The following is a 13,335-nucleotide window of genomic DNA, read 5'->3' as shown; positions in this document are numbered from 1 at the left end:
CTTTACTTGGCACAAACACTAATTTAAACACAAATACACAACCATAACAGTACCATAATTGTGTGCGCACAAAAAATAGAAAATAAAACAGGAAAATAAAGGTAGCTATTGGGTTGTGTCCCAATAAGCGCTACTGTTTTACGCCCCTAGCTAGGCGTAATGCATAGTTTCAAGTGTTGTCATCCTTCATATTAATTCCATAGGTGGCCCTCATGATAGATTCATATGATGTATTAATTCTCTTTCTAGGGAAGTGTTCCATTCCTTTCTTAAAGGAAATTGAAATCTTATATTGACTTCTTTCATATCAATAATAATAGCACCTATCGTTCATAGGAAAGGTCTGCCAAGTATTATGGGACAAGATGGATTGCAATCAATACCATGCACAATGATATCAACAGGAACATAATTTATATTTGTAAGAATAAGAACATCATTTATTCTACCAAAAGGTTTCTTAATAGTGGAATCTGCTAAGTGCAAATTAAGAGGACATTCATCCATATTGGTAAAACCTAGCACATCACATAAAGATTTTGGTATTGTGGAAATGCTAGCACCCAAATCACATAAAGCATTGCACTCATAATTTTTAATTTTAACTTTAATAGTAGGTTCCCACTCATCATATAATTTCCTAGGTATTGAAACCTCCAATTCTAGCTTTTCTTCTAAAGCTTTCATCATAGCTTCTACAATATGTTTAGTAAAAATCTTACTTTGTTCATAAGCATTGGGTGACTTTAGCATGGATTGCAACAAGGAAATACAATCAATTAAAGAACAACTATCATAATTAAAAACCTTCAAATCGAAAGTAGTGGGTGCATCACTATTTAAAGTTTTGACCTCTCCAAACCCACTTTTATCAAATTTTTCATTAAGATTATCACCCTCCGAACAACGGGGACGCCTTCTAGCTAAAGTTGACTCATCTCAAGTCCCCATTTCATCAAGTTTTATATTGCTAAAGAAAGATTCAATGGGTGAAACACCAATCATTTTAATCTCTTCATCATGATTACTATAAAAACTAGGCGGAATCGCTTTTTCTAGGAATTCTCGCTTAGCCCTCAATCTAGTGGTTCTTTCTTTACTTTCATAAATGTAGACATAGATGGCTTTAATAGAATCACAAATACCAAGCTTGGGTGGAAATTTTTATTTTTGAGATTTTCCACATCATGAGCAATTCTATCCATGTTCCTAGACATATCATCAACTTTACTCAAATTTTCCTCTATCATAGTATTGAAAACCTTTTGAGAATTAATAAATTATTTAATATTACTTTCAATATCAGAGGGCATCCTATTATTATTATTATTATTATTATTATTATTATTATTATTATTATTATTATTATTATTATTATTATTATTATTATAAGAATTACCATAGGAATTGCCATAATTATTAGAGGAATTTTCTCGAAACGGTATAGGATTGAAATTACCCCTATAAGCCTTGTTGTTGAAATTATTCCTAGAGACAAAATAACATCAATGGCATCATTATTTTTCTCAATCAAAGTAGGCAATTATACATCATTAGGATCAACGTGAGCACTTTTATTAGCAACCAATTTCATAAGAGCATCCACCTTATCGCTCAAAGTATTAATTTCTTCAACAGAATTCACTTTTTTACTAGTAGGAGTACTTTGAGTATGCCATTGAGAATAATTTTACATAATATTATCAAGAAATTTTGTAGCTTCTCCTAGTGTGATTTCCATAAAGGAACCACCCGCGGCGGAATCTAAAAGATTTCTAGAAACAAAGTTCAATACCGCATAAAAATTGGTATGATCATCCATAAAACTAAACCATGAGTGGGGAAATTTATTATCATTCATTTCATTCTCTCCCAAGATTGTGCAACATGTTCATGCTCAGGTTGTTTAAAATCCATGATTTGATTTCTAAGAGAAATATTTTTTGCGGGAGGAAAATACTTGGAAATAAAAGCATCCTTACACTTATCCCAAGAATCAATACTATTTCGTGGCAGGGATGAAAACCAAGTTTTAGCATGATCTCTTAGTGAGAACGGAAATAATTTCAATTTGACAATATCATTATCCACATCTTTTTCCTTTTGCAGATCGCACAATTCAACGAAAGTGTTAAGATGGGATGCATCATCTTCATTATGACTACCAGAAAATTGTTCTTTCATAACAAGATTTAGCAAAGCGGCATTAATATCACATGACCCTGCACTAGTGGTGGGAGGAGCAATTGGAGTACTAACAAAATCATTATTTTTAATATTGGAAAAGTCACACAACTTGGTATTTTCTTGAGACATCGCCACAAAAGCAAGTAAACAAGGAAAGAGGCAAACGAAAAATATTTTTGTGTTTTTGTGAAAATGTTTTAGAAGTGGGGGAGATGAAAACGAGAGGCAAATGGTAGATGAAAGTAAATGCAAGGAGATGAAAGTTTATGGGATGGTACTGGATAGGTTTTGGTGATGTCGCCCCGACAATGGTAGCAGAATTCTTCCTGCTACTTGTGAGCTGCGTTGGGATTTCCTCGAAGATGAGAGGATTGTGCAGTACATTAGAGATAAGTATTTGCCTTAGTTAAGAACCAAGGTTATCAATCAAGTAGGAGAACCATGCAAGACCTCATGAACAGTACCTACACAGAAAAGAAAAAATACATGCACCCAGCGCAAACAACGGGTTGTCAATCCCTTGACAGTTAATTGCAAGGACCGAATCTCATAGTGATAGATATGTAAACAAAAACACAAAATAAATAACAGTAAATAAATAGCAACAAGGTACTTTTGTATTTTAATATATGATAAAGATAGACCTGGGGCCATAGTTTTCACTAGAGGCTTCCCTCTTGAACATAGCATATGGTGCATAAACAAATTACTCTTGGGCAACTGATAGAAAAGTGCATAGTTATGATGATATTCAAGGAAATGATCATGTATATAGGGATCACGTCCGAGACAAGTAGACCGACTCCTGCCTGCATCTACTACTATTACTCAACAGATCGACTACTATCCAGCATGCATCTAGAGTATTAAGTTCACAAAGAATGGAGTAACACCTTAAGAAAGATGACATGCTATAGACAAAGTAAACTTTATCAATATGAGTAAACCCCGTATTTTTATCCTTAATGACAATGATAAAAATACGTGTCATGTCCCTTTCTGTCATTGGGATTCAGCACCGCAAGATCAAATCCATCACAAAGCACCTCTCCCATTGCAAGATAAATCAATCTAGTTGGCCAAACCAAATGGGTAGATCAGTAAGAAATACAAAGCTATAACAATCATGCATATAAGAATTCGGAAAAGACTCTATTCATGAATAATCTGATCATAAACCGACAATACATCGGATGCCAACAAACACACCGCAAAAAAGGATTACATCGAATAGATCTCCTAGAACATCGAGGAGAACATTGTATTAAAGATCAAAGAGAGATAAGAAGCCATCTAAGTACTAGCTATGGACATGTAGGTCTGTGGTAAACTAATCACACATCATCAGAAGGGCAACAAGGTTGATGTAGAGGCCCTCCCTGATCAATTCCCCCTCCAGCGGAGTACCGGAAAAGGTCTCCGGATGGGATCTCCGAAGAACAGAAACTTGCGGCGGCGGAAAAAGTATTTTGGGTGGCTCTTTGATGTATTGGAAATATGTGGGAATTTTTAGAAGTGGAGTTGGTGCCATGCGGGGCCCACAAGCCCCCGCAGGCTTGTCGCTCCCTCGTGGCACCATAGTTCTTGTCCCAAGGCTTTTGTAGTCCCTTGTGGTCCATAAAAAATGTTAAAAAGTTTCATAGCGTTTGGTACTGATTTTCTGAAAAGCCAAAAACAAGGGGAAAAACAGCAACTGGCACGGCACTAGGTTAATAGGTTAATCCCAAAATTGATATATTATTACCTAGATGTTGGTGTACTAGAGTAGGGGTACCCTAGTATCCCGAACTTGTGCACGGGCAGCTGCAGCAACCCGCGGCAAGGCTTGCCGGGCGACCGCCAAGGTCCTCCGTGGTTCCCTTGGAGCGATTCAAGAACAAAGTATTTAAGCCCAGGAGACAAGGCCCCGGCAAGACGAGCTTGCCGGGAAGGCCAACCAAGGCATTCCAAGGAACTTGCCGCGACGCGCCACGCGCTCCGGCAAGGCAACAAGGCCCCGGCAAGAGGATCTTGTCGGGAAGATCAACCAAGGAATCTCGAGGCTCGGTGAGCGACAAGCTTCCGGGCCCGACAAGACAACGGTCGCGGCAAGGCGCTTGCCGCGGCAGGCGGCCACTCTGTGCCCACGCTCCAGCGCATCCACCAACGTGTCGCTCTAGGGGCCTTTCCAGGCGCGCGTGGCAGACGGTTGTGCAGCCAGCGGTGCGCAGTGGCATGCGAAGCTGACAAGATCGCCATCGTGGCGAGCGGTGGCATCCCTGACGGTACCTTTCCTGCACTGTTTGGGTGACACAGACGGGCATTTAATGCCCTTGTCCCCTGCCGTCAGGGTTAGGTAGGAAACACTGTACAAGTAACTGTACCGACCACCTTGCTTTTTACATTTGTACCCTTCTCTGCGTTGCCACCTGTCGGTGACCCCTTTAGCATATAGAAGGAGGCCCATGCGCAACGTAGAGGAGGTTGGGACCCAGAAAATCACACACGGGGTTCGGATCATTCGAAGGCTCGACTCCTTCGTAAGCCAGAAAACACTCAGCTCTCTCGAGCAAGAACATAATAGAATCAGACAAGCAGCAGTAGGAGTATTATCTCTCCGGAGAGCTCTGAAGCTGGGTAAACTGCTCGTGTGCTTTGCCTCGATCTGCTCTTCGTGCGACCTCTGCCCCCCGCCGAACCGAAAGGGGCTCGGTCCGCCGGCCCCATAGGTGTTCGTGGATCAGTTTCCCCGACACTAGAATTGCATAATAAACATCGAAGATTGATACTATAATAGCATGGAATAATAAAAAGTTATAGATATGTTGGAGACATATCACGAGCGGCTCAATGAACCTTTCCCGCCACTGCTGGGCTTTTGGCGCCTGCCACTTGTAGCCATTCCTGCAATAATGATAACCAACCCGAGGAAGCCAGGCCATGGTGTTGTTGAGCCATTGGAAGACTTTGACCAATCTGGCATCTACCCAGCAGAAGAAGATGACAACCAGAACAAACAAGAGTACACCATAATGAGTAGAAGTATGTTGTCTAAGACAAAAAAAGTCCATTGAGATGATTGTGAAACAACGTTATTGAATTATGTATCTCTTTAACAAGAATTTGTATCGACTGTACTTTATATCAATCTAAATAAATGTTGTTTAATTATGGGGAAATTGGAAATTATAAAAGGGAAAACTAACAAAAGAAACATATAAAGCGATGTTCAAAAAATATAGGATAATATTTTTACTCCCAAATGGCCGAAAATATATACGGTGTTGCAAACGTCAGCAAATCCATAGATATACTTATGTCATTGGTGACATCATCAATGCCATAGGTATTTTCATTACATGCCATACCTTGTGCGTGATCGCCATCCCTCCTTGACCTCGCCTCCCCCATGCCGCTATCGACGACTTCATATCCTATCATGCCCCCTCCCATCGCTCTTGCCACTACCTCTTTGCGCACCTGCCACTTCGCGTCATTTTCCACCACCGCCACCCTCAGCCGCAGCTTGACCTCATGTCCGGCTGCATCGGCGGCGGCCTCCTCACGTTTGGCAGCCTCCTCGCGTATGGCGTCCGCCTCCTACCTCATCGGCGACTGCATCACCAAGTGCCTCACTTTGATTTTTATCGGTATGTGAGTTCATCTTATTTTTTTGGGCAAGTTCATACCCATATTTGTTCTAATTGCTATATATATTGTTGTGTTTTGGAGTTAAGTAGTTGTAGTTGCAACACTGTGAATTGTGCTAGTTATGGATGTGATAAAATGTGGTTGAAATTTTGTAATCTTAACTTGTCGGTGTGATGGATGTGGTCAAATGTTTGGACGCCGCTGAGGTTTTAAACGACTGTGCAACAAGTCCAGATGATTATGAACTCACATTAAGCAACAAGGTTTCAATGCTGATGGTTTGAACTTTCTTACGGATCCGGCCAAGAAGTACATAAATGATTCTAATTATGATATATTGTAAAAGGAGAGTGACTAGCTATGGTGTGTTCTCTAGAGTACTACGTTACATTGTCCTTATGTGTTAAAGTACTTCAAAACTTGCATAGCTATCTTAATTATGTACTTAATCAGTTAAATCATTGTCGTTGTTGTCTCTTAATTAACATTATTCAAACTTGCTCTAGCTCTCAGGAGAGCTTCCTAATTGTCTTACTTACATATTTGATTTTTATACTTCCTAATAGTGGCATTCAAACGTCTATATATTTTGATAATAAAAAACAACGTCGAGGCATCATTTTTACGCTACCTTCAAACTAGTTTGTTGAAATGTGGAGAAATGGCAACACCACTAACTTCCCTTATAGTTTGTGGCGACGAAATATGTCGAACGCCACGTATATACAGTATGTGCCATTGATGGTGTGCGCTAATGTGTCACGCCATCACTATCTATATTAGTGCTGGCTTGGGCTATCAACACCATCACTATTTTTTATGAGTGACGTTATATTGATGGCATGAGGTGTCCATGACACCAAGGCACTTTTGCCACCACTAGCACTACAAAAAAATACACTTCTGTGATGATATGTGTTTGTCACAGTAGGTCACGTTTTCTGTCATGCCTGTACATCCATGATGATTTTATGACAGAATCAAGATAGTCATACCTTTGCTGTCGTAGAAGTGTTCCATGACAATACCATAATTATCATCATGGAAGTGTCCACTTCCATGACGATAAATGGCGAGTCATGGAAGTGCTTTCGTCAAGGGTAACCGACACGTGGCATCCACCATAACGGGTCACCGTTAAGCTATCGGGTTCTGGTTTGGATCCGATAACCCGTTAACCCCCCGGACCAATGAGGATTTTCCACGTGTAAAATTCTGATTCACCTTAGTATCCATGTGTCAGCTCTGCGTTGGGACAGGTGTCATCAAGCGAGTGGACGGGATGAGCCTATGGTATGTTGACACGTGGCTCGGCCCAATAGTGGCCCGTTTAGGTTAAAAGGTCGAGCCTATAAAAATAAGTGGGCCGACCCATTAGCGGCCTACTTGACTCAGGCCCATTCACAAGCACGACCCATACAAGTTACATAGAATTGTCCCATCAAAGGCCCATTCTACATTTGAAAATTTCTAGCCCATCATCAGTTCCAGCCCGTTAACAGCCCGCTACGTCTTTGGGTCCAGTTATGGCCCGACTTTCTTTTGGCCTGTTAGCAACCCATCGTTAGTTCTAGTCCATTAACGACACGCTATGTCTTTCGGCCTTTTCTCGGCCCATTCTGCAGTTGGGCCAACTTCTAGCCCGTTGTGACTTTAGGCCTTTCCTCGGCCCATTTGGTAAATGGGCCAATTCCTAGCCCATTTTTTCTTTAGGCCCATTAACGGTCTGCATAAAAGTTGGGCCTTTGACTATGCAACCTAATTTTGTGTCCATCAGCGGCCCATGTTTCACGGGGCACAATTTTAGCCCAACGCGACTTTCGGCCTGTTAAAAGCCTAGTTTGAAAATTGGGCCTCTTCTAGCCCAAAACACTTTCGTCCTCTTATTGGCCCATGAAGTAAAAGGGCCGAGATAAAGTTGACATTTATTTCGGCTTGCTAGTGGCTCGCGGGCCATTTCCATTTATACAGACCTATCGAGCTTTCGTCCCGTTAACAACCTGCTAAGAGCCGTTGTTATGGTGGGCCACATCATTTGGGATCCACTAAATATTAATTTGACCAGCCCAATTAAGGCCCGCTTTGACTACACATGTTTGTTTGTTCAGATGGCGTCCATGTAATGTTTGGGCGTGTTGGCCCCCATTTCAACGATATAACATATACAAAGAATTATCCTACTCTATACTATTGTCTCTAAAAAATGTACACTATACAATAAAGAGACTAAGGCATAGAAACGTAGAATAATCCTACACTATACAATAAAGTAATTACAGCAGATTATACCCACTGGGCATTATAGTTCGGCACCAGTGATAATAAAGCGTACATAAACATCAAATAACATACACTGGGAAAATAAAGCTCATACATCATGGACACGCATCAATAGAACTTACCATGTGAACTATAATCTCTTCAGAAAATAGGATTGGCCGGATTCAGATAGCACAAATTTCAGTCTGCAAAATCTCCAATTCCTTCATGGTTACCTCAGTGTCTCGTTTCAATTTTTGATTCCTGCATCTAATACCTGCAACTCCAGTCTCAACTTGTTGATTGCATGTTGAGAACCATGTATACATAGTCTTGCCACCTCTAGTTGATGCTCGAGAACGTTAGCACATTCCAATTCCAATCTATAATCATTTGGTAATGACCATGCCGCACAGCTCGCAGATCTTTGTGTTGATGTCACCTCATCCTGAAATGTTGCTGTAACTAGGGCAAAAATATAGTTACAATAGTGAAGCGAGCAAGACAGAGTATTTTGTACATGGCAAAACATGACTAACAATAATGTTACACATAATGAAGCATAAGCAGGTGATATTTTAAAAAATATTCAAATGGTAGTCTGTGTAGCCGACATACAGAAATCTCTCTTAGCTCACCAGAGGAGCATGATGTTGTAACATGTCTGTGTTTTGGATTTGGCCCATTGCGTATAAGTAAGCAAGCAGTTGGCCATTCTGTAGCTCAATTAAAGTCTTAGGGAGCATAACGAATAGCAGAGGGATTCATACAAACCTACTACAACAAGCAAAACGATGTAATCATTAGCCTAGTATAAACTAGATTGTGAGCCTCATGTAGTAATAGTTGGTTAATAGACTTCAAAGCTTCAGGCATACTTCACTAGAGTAATTAAATGGTAAGTCCTTTAATTATGTCAACTGATAGGTATACAAGTACCCAACATGAGGCAACATTGTTTGGGCATCTCATTAACTGAGGACAAATAAAGCAATTGAAAAGAGCAATTTAACTATGCCTGAAGCAAACAAGCAATTGAACTGTTGAGTTGCCAGCATGCATACATGCACGCCTCAATAACATCCATGGCCTAGCTACATTTACTATATAAAGGAACCAGTAACGTAATATTGTTTGCTCCCTATGAAGTATCTCGAGTAGTATGTAATCAATATCCTAGTAATGATAGGGAGGCTAATGATGTGAATATGCGTTTGGTTATGACATTTATGACATCGACAACTCTACCATGGCAGGAAGCAGTTTCACAATGTTCACTAATATAATAACCATACGCAAGCACAATGTCAGACAAATAGGATGTCCTGGTAATTCTAATAAAGTGACTTACCATAACTGGTTTAACAGGCTCAGCGCTGCTCCTCCTTCTCTTGCAAGGGTCCTGCCTAACATCTTGTACTTGGAAATCCTCAATCTTATCTTCATTGCACCCCCTCTGCAAGGTGACACAAACTAGTTACTGGTCTCCTTGGAAGATAAACATGCATACTTTCTAGTCACTGAACAACACAAAAGGATGAGTTTATAACAAAACAACACCACATAATAAAACATGCCACATCTTTTGCACACAATGAAATGAGCATTTACTATGTGTGCACTGTGTAAAAACTAGGCATACCTTTGAACTGGATCTCCAAGTACTCTTGGGGAGCCTACTTTAGTGTACAGCCGAACCTTTATGTCACTTATGAGTTATACAAGGCCCCACTACAGCAGCCCTTAGTGTTTAAATCGTTGACAAGCTCTGTTAGGTCAAGAACAACAAGTAATCAAAGTAAACAGTCCTAGTATGGCTGGCTGATACAAACAAGCAATTGAACAAATGTGTGAGCAAATCTTACATATCAAGAAAAGAAGCATAGAAGGAGGCTTAAAGACCATCACTTGACTGGTCATACTTAAGGGGCATTTAAACATCATGTGCAACATATGAACTAACATAAACATTGCATATTCCAGATTCTATAATGAAATGCACATGTATTAGGTTATCCATGTATGATGCCTAAATGTACACTATAGCAAGCATGAGTGATTCATCATTGCACACACAATTGAATTGCAGGTCAAGGGCTGGTTATATTCTGCCTTTTCAGAGCTTATTGTCAAAATAAGCCATAAAAGATGTAAAGAAAAAAGTCATCTTTGATTTATAGGCTTGGGCTTAACTTATTTCGCTTTGGAAGGGGGTGCTTCGGGTAGAAGCTCACTAAAAATTGAAGGAAATGGGAATAGTGAAATGACTCTATTGTCTACCTATATTACACTCAAAATGCCACTGCTCACGCCCACATCACACCTAAACCTCAAGTAAAAACATACAAGCAAGCGTTCATTGCCCTATCCGCTTGCATCTCCACTCCCCTTTCCCACTACCTCGATCCCCTGCCTGCAGCGCTAGGGTTCCCCCAGCGAGCCGTCGCCACTGGTCCCATATGGCCTGGTCCTCGACGATGCTCTATCCAGCTAGGCTACATGGTCGGCTGGTAGGGCCAAATCTCCCCGGCTGCTCCTCCTTCTGGCGCCGCCCCTTATTCTCATGGTCTCCAGCAACTGCTCTACTATGGTCTGTCCAACGCACTACTCCTGCGGTCGCCGCACAACTACGGTCGATGCCCCACTCCGGCAGAAGGCACCTCGTCCCCCTCCCCTCCTCCCAGGCCATGGCCTTGAGGTGCTGTTGAAGGATGAGATCATCCAACAAGGTGAGGATCTCCTCTGAATTTTTGCCAAATTTCATTCTGATCCGCTACACGATGAATTGCTATGAGTTGCTGCTGCTATATGATGCATGGCTATAGATGCTCCTGCTGCTGCTATATGATGAATTGCTATGATCTGCTGGTGCTATATGATGAATTGTTATGAGCTTCTACTGCTATATGATGAGTAGCTATAAGCTGCTCCTACTGTTGCTATATGATGAATTGCTCTGAGATGCTCCTACTGCTGCTACATGATGAATTGCTATGAGCTGTTGCTGGTATATGATGATTTGCTAGATGTTGCTGCTGTATAATGAGTTGCTATAAGCTGGTGCTACTATATGATGCTTTCAGGTGCTGCTGCTATATGATAATAACCAACCACTTGGACCATCAAATTTTGATAAATAATGGTTCTTCATTTAAATTTAGGTCATGCATTATTCATTTAAATTAGGCAATGGGGTCTCTATGGAAGACATTGACCAAAGTAGATTGTGCCAAGTAGATGGTATCTTTGTATTTGCATTTTGAACAAATATTGATAGTCTGTTTTCCTATCATATTAATTACTGCGCTGGGTTCAGTTTTGATGTTTGTAAGTCAAATTAATTTTATTATGGGCAGCAAAATGACAAAATATAATGCAATCTAGACGTTTCACTAACCATACCACAGATAAGCTGAAAAGGCAGGCAATGAAAAGAACTGGTTGGCTTATTATATGGAGCTTATATCAAAGGTGCTTATTTTCTTAGGATAACTCGAAATAACTGTCCCTAAGAAACCTGGCCAATAGAACTGACATAGAAATAACATGTCACAATAATTGCAATGGAGGCCCAGTTCTTTTGCCAGATTCTCCCAGAATTTGACCCCTACCCAGATTCTCCCAGAATCTTTGAGCCCCATTTGTTTTAGAATCCTATCTAGTTAGGGTATAATTAGTTAGGATTGTAAAACAAATGGGGGTCAAAGATTCTAGGAGAAGCTAGAGAGGGGCAGATTCTGGGAGAATCCTGCGAAAGAACTGGGCCGGAGTGACCTACCATAGCTCACTGTATATGCTCACCGCTGCCTCTCCCTTTTTGCGATGTTCCATGAAATTGCCACACACATCTTGTACTTTTTCATTGTGTAACCCTATATGCAAGTTGACACGGCTAATTTTAGATATCTCTACATGATAATACATTGCATATCCCTTGCGCATATTTAAACCACCAATTAATGATTGTGTGTGTAGCATAAACTAGCCATGACTCTGTGTACTAGACTAGCAGGGATTCTGAGGGAGCCTAATGTAGTGCAATGGAATTCCTACATGCCACCTACGATTTTGTGTAATGTACTACCTCCGTTCCTAAATATATGTCTTTGTAGAGATTCCAGTATGGACCACATAAAGATGTATATAGACGCATTTTTGAGTGTAGATTCACTCATTTTGCTCTATATGTAGTCTGTAGTGGAATCTCTAGATTCACTCATTTTGCTTTGTACGGAGGAAGTATCATGTATGACATCTACATCTCTAATTTAGCAGCCAGTAGTGGAAATCATTGTTTGCACAAAGGGATTACTGGTCGAAAATCCTAGCAAAGCACGCTGGCAGGCACACAACAATACAAGAGAGAGAGAGACGCACTTACAAGATCATAGCAATTCCTCAGTCCAGGATCTTGGTTGGCCAAGCTATTAGATCCAGAAGAAACATCGTCCTTGTAGTTTTTGCCAGCTGCATAACATGTAACAGCGAACTGTTAGTATATTTGAAGTACATCGGGCAGGTGATGCTGGACGGATTTAAAGGTGACAAGTACCTAGGCTGTGGTGGGTGCTTGGCATCTTGCCAGACGGTGGGAATCAGGTTAGAAACGTCAAGGGTGATGACGATGTGCTGGCTGTCAGGGTCCGGCAAGGAGATCTAGAACCGTCGAGTAAGGTGTTTGTGGAGCGGCTTCGATAGGGTGGACTACAGTGTGGGCGAAGTGGACCTGAGGCCGTGGACGAGGGTGTCGGTGAGCTACTCCGGTGGTTGGGTTCAGGATGGTGTCGACGATGCGGATCTGCGGCCGTGGACGAGGTGTCAGAAGCTGCTCCCGTAGGTTGGACGAGGGTGTGACGAAGTGGATCTGAGGTCGTGGAATTGTGTGTTGGCAAAGCGGCCCCGGTAGGGTTGAGAATTGTATAGGCGAAGCTACTCCGGTAGGGTTGAGGATGGTGTGAGTGAAGCGGCTCCGGTAGGGTTGAGGAAGGTGTCGGCGAACAGGATGAGAGGCCGTCGACGGGGGCGTAGGTGGGGCGGCTTCGGGTGTGTGGAGGAAGCGTCTCTGGTGGGGAGTACGAAGTAGTCGCTGCACATGTGATGTGGTTGACGAGAGTATCATCGAAGCAGATCCAGTGTCGTGGACAAGGCCGGCACTGAATGGGCTATGGTACAGTGGTGGATGAGCAGTCTACTTGTTTCTAGGGGAGGTGGGACAGGTAGATGCGGCCGCAGAAGCAGATCCGGTGAGGTGGATGCCGT

The sequence above is a fragment of the Triticum aestivum genome, chromosome 1B (assembly GCF_018294505.1).
Source record: "Triticum aestivum cultivar Chinese Spring chromosome 1B, IWGSC CS RefSeq v2.1, whole genome shotgun sequence".
NCBI classification, from domain to species: domain Eukaryota; kingdom Viridiplantae; phylum Streptophyta; class Magnoliopsida; order Poales; family Poaceae; genus Triticum; species Triticum aestivum.
Note: the sequence above shows the minus strand (reverse complement) of the source record.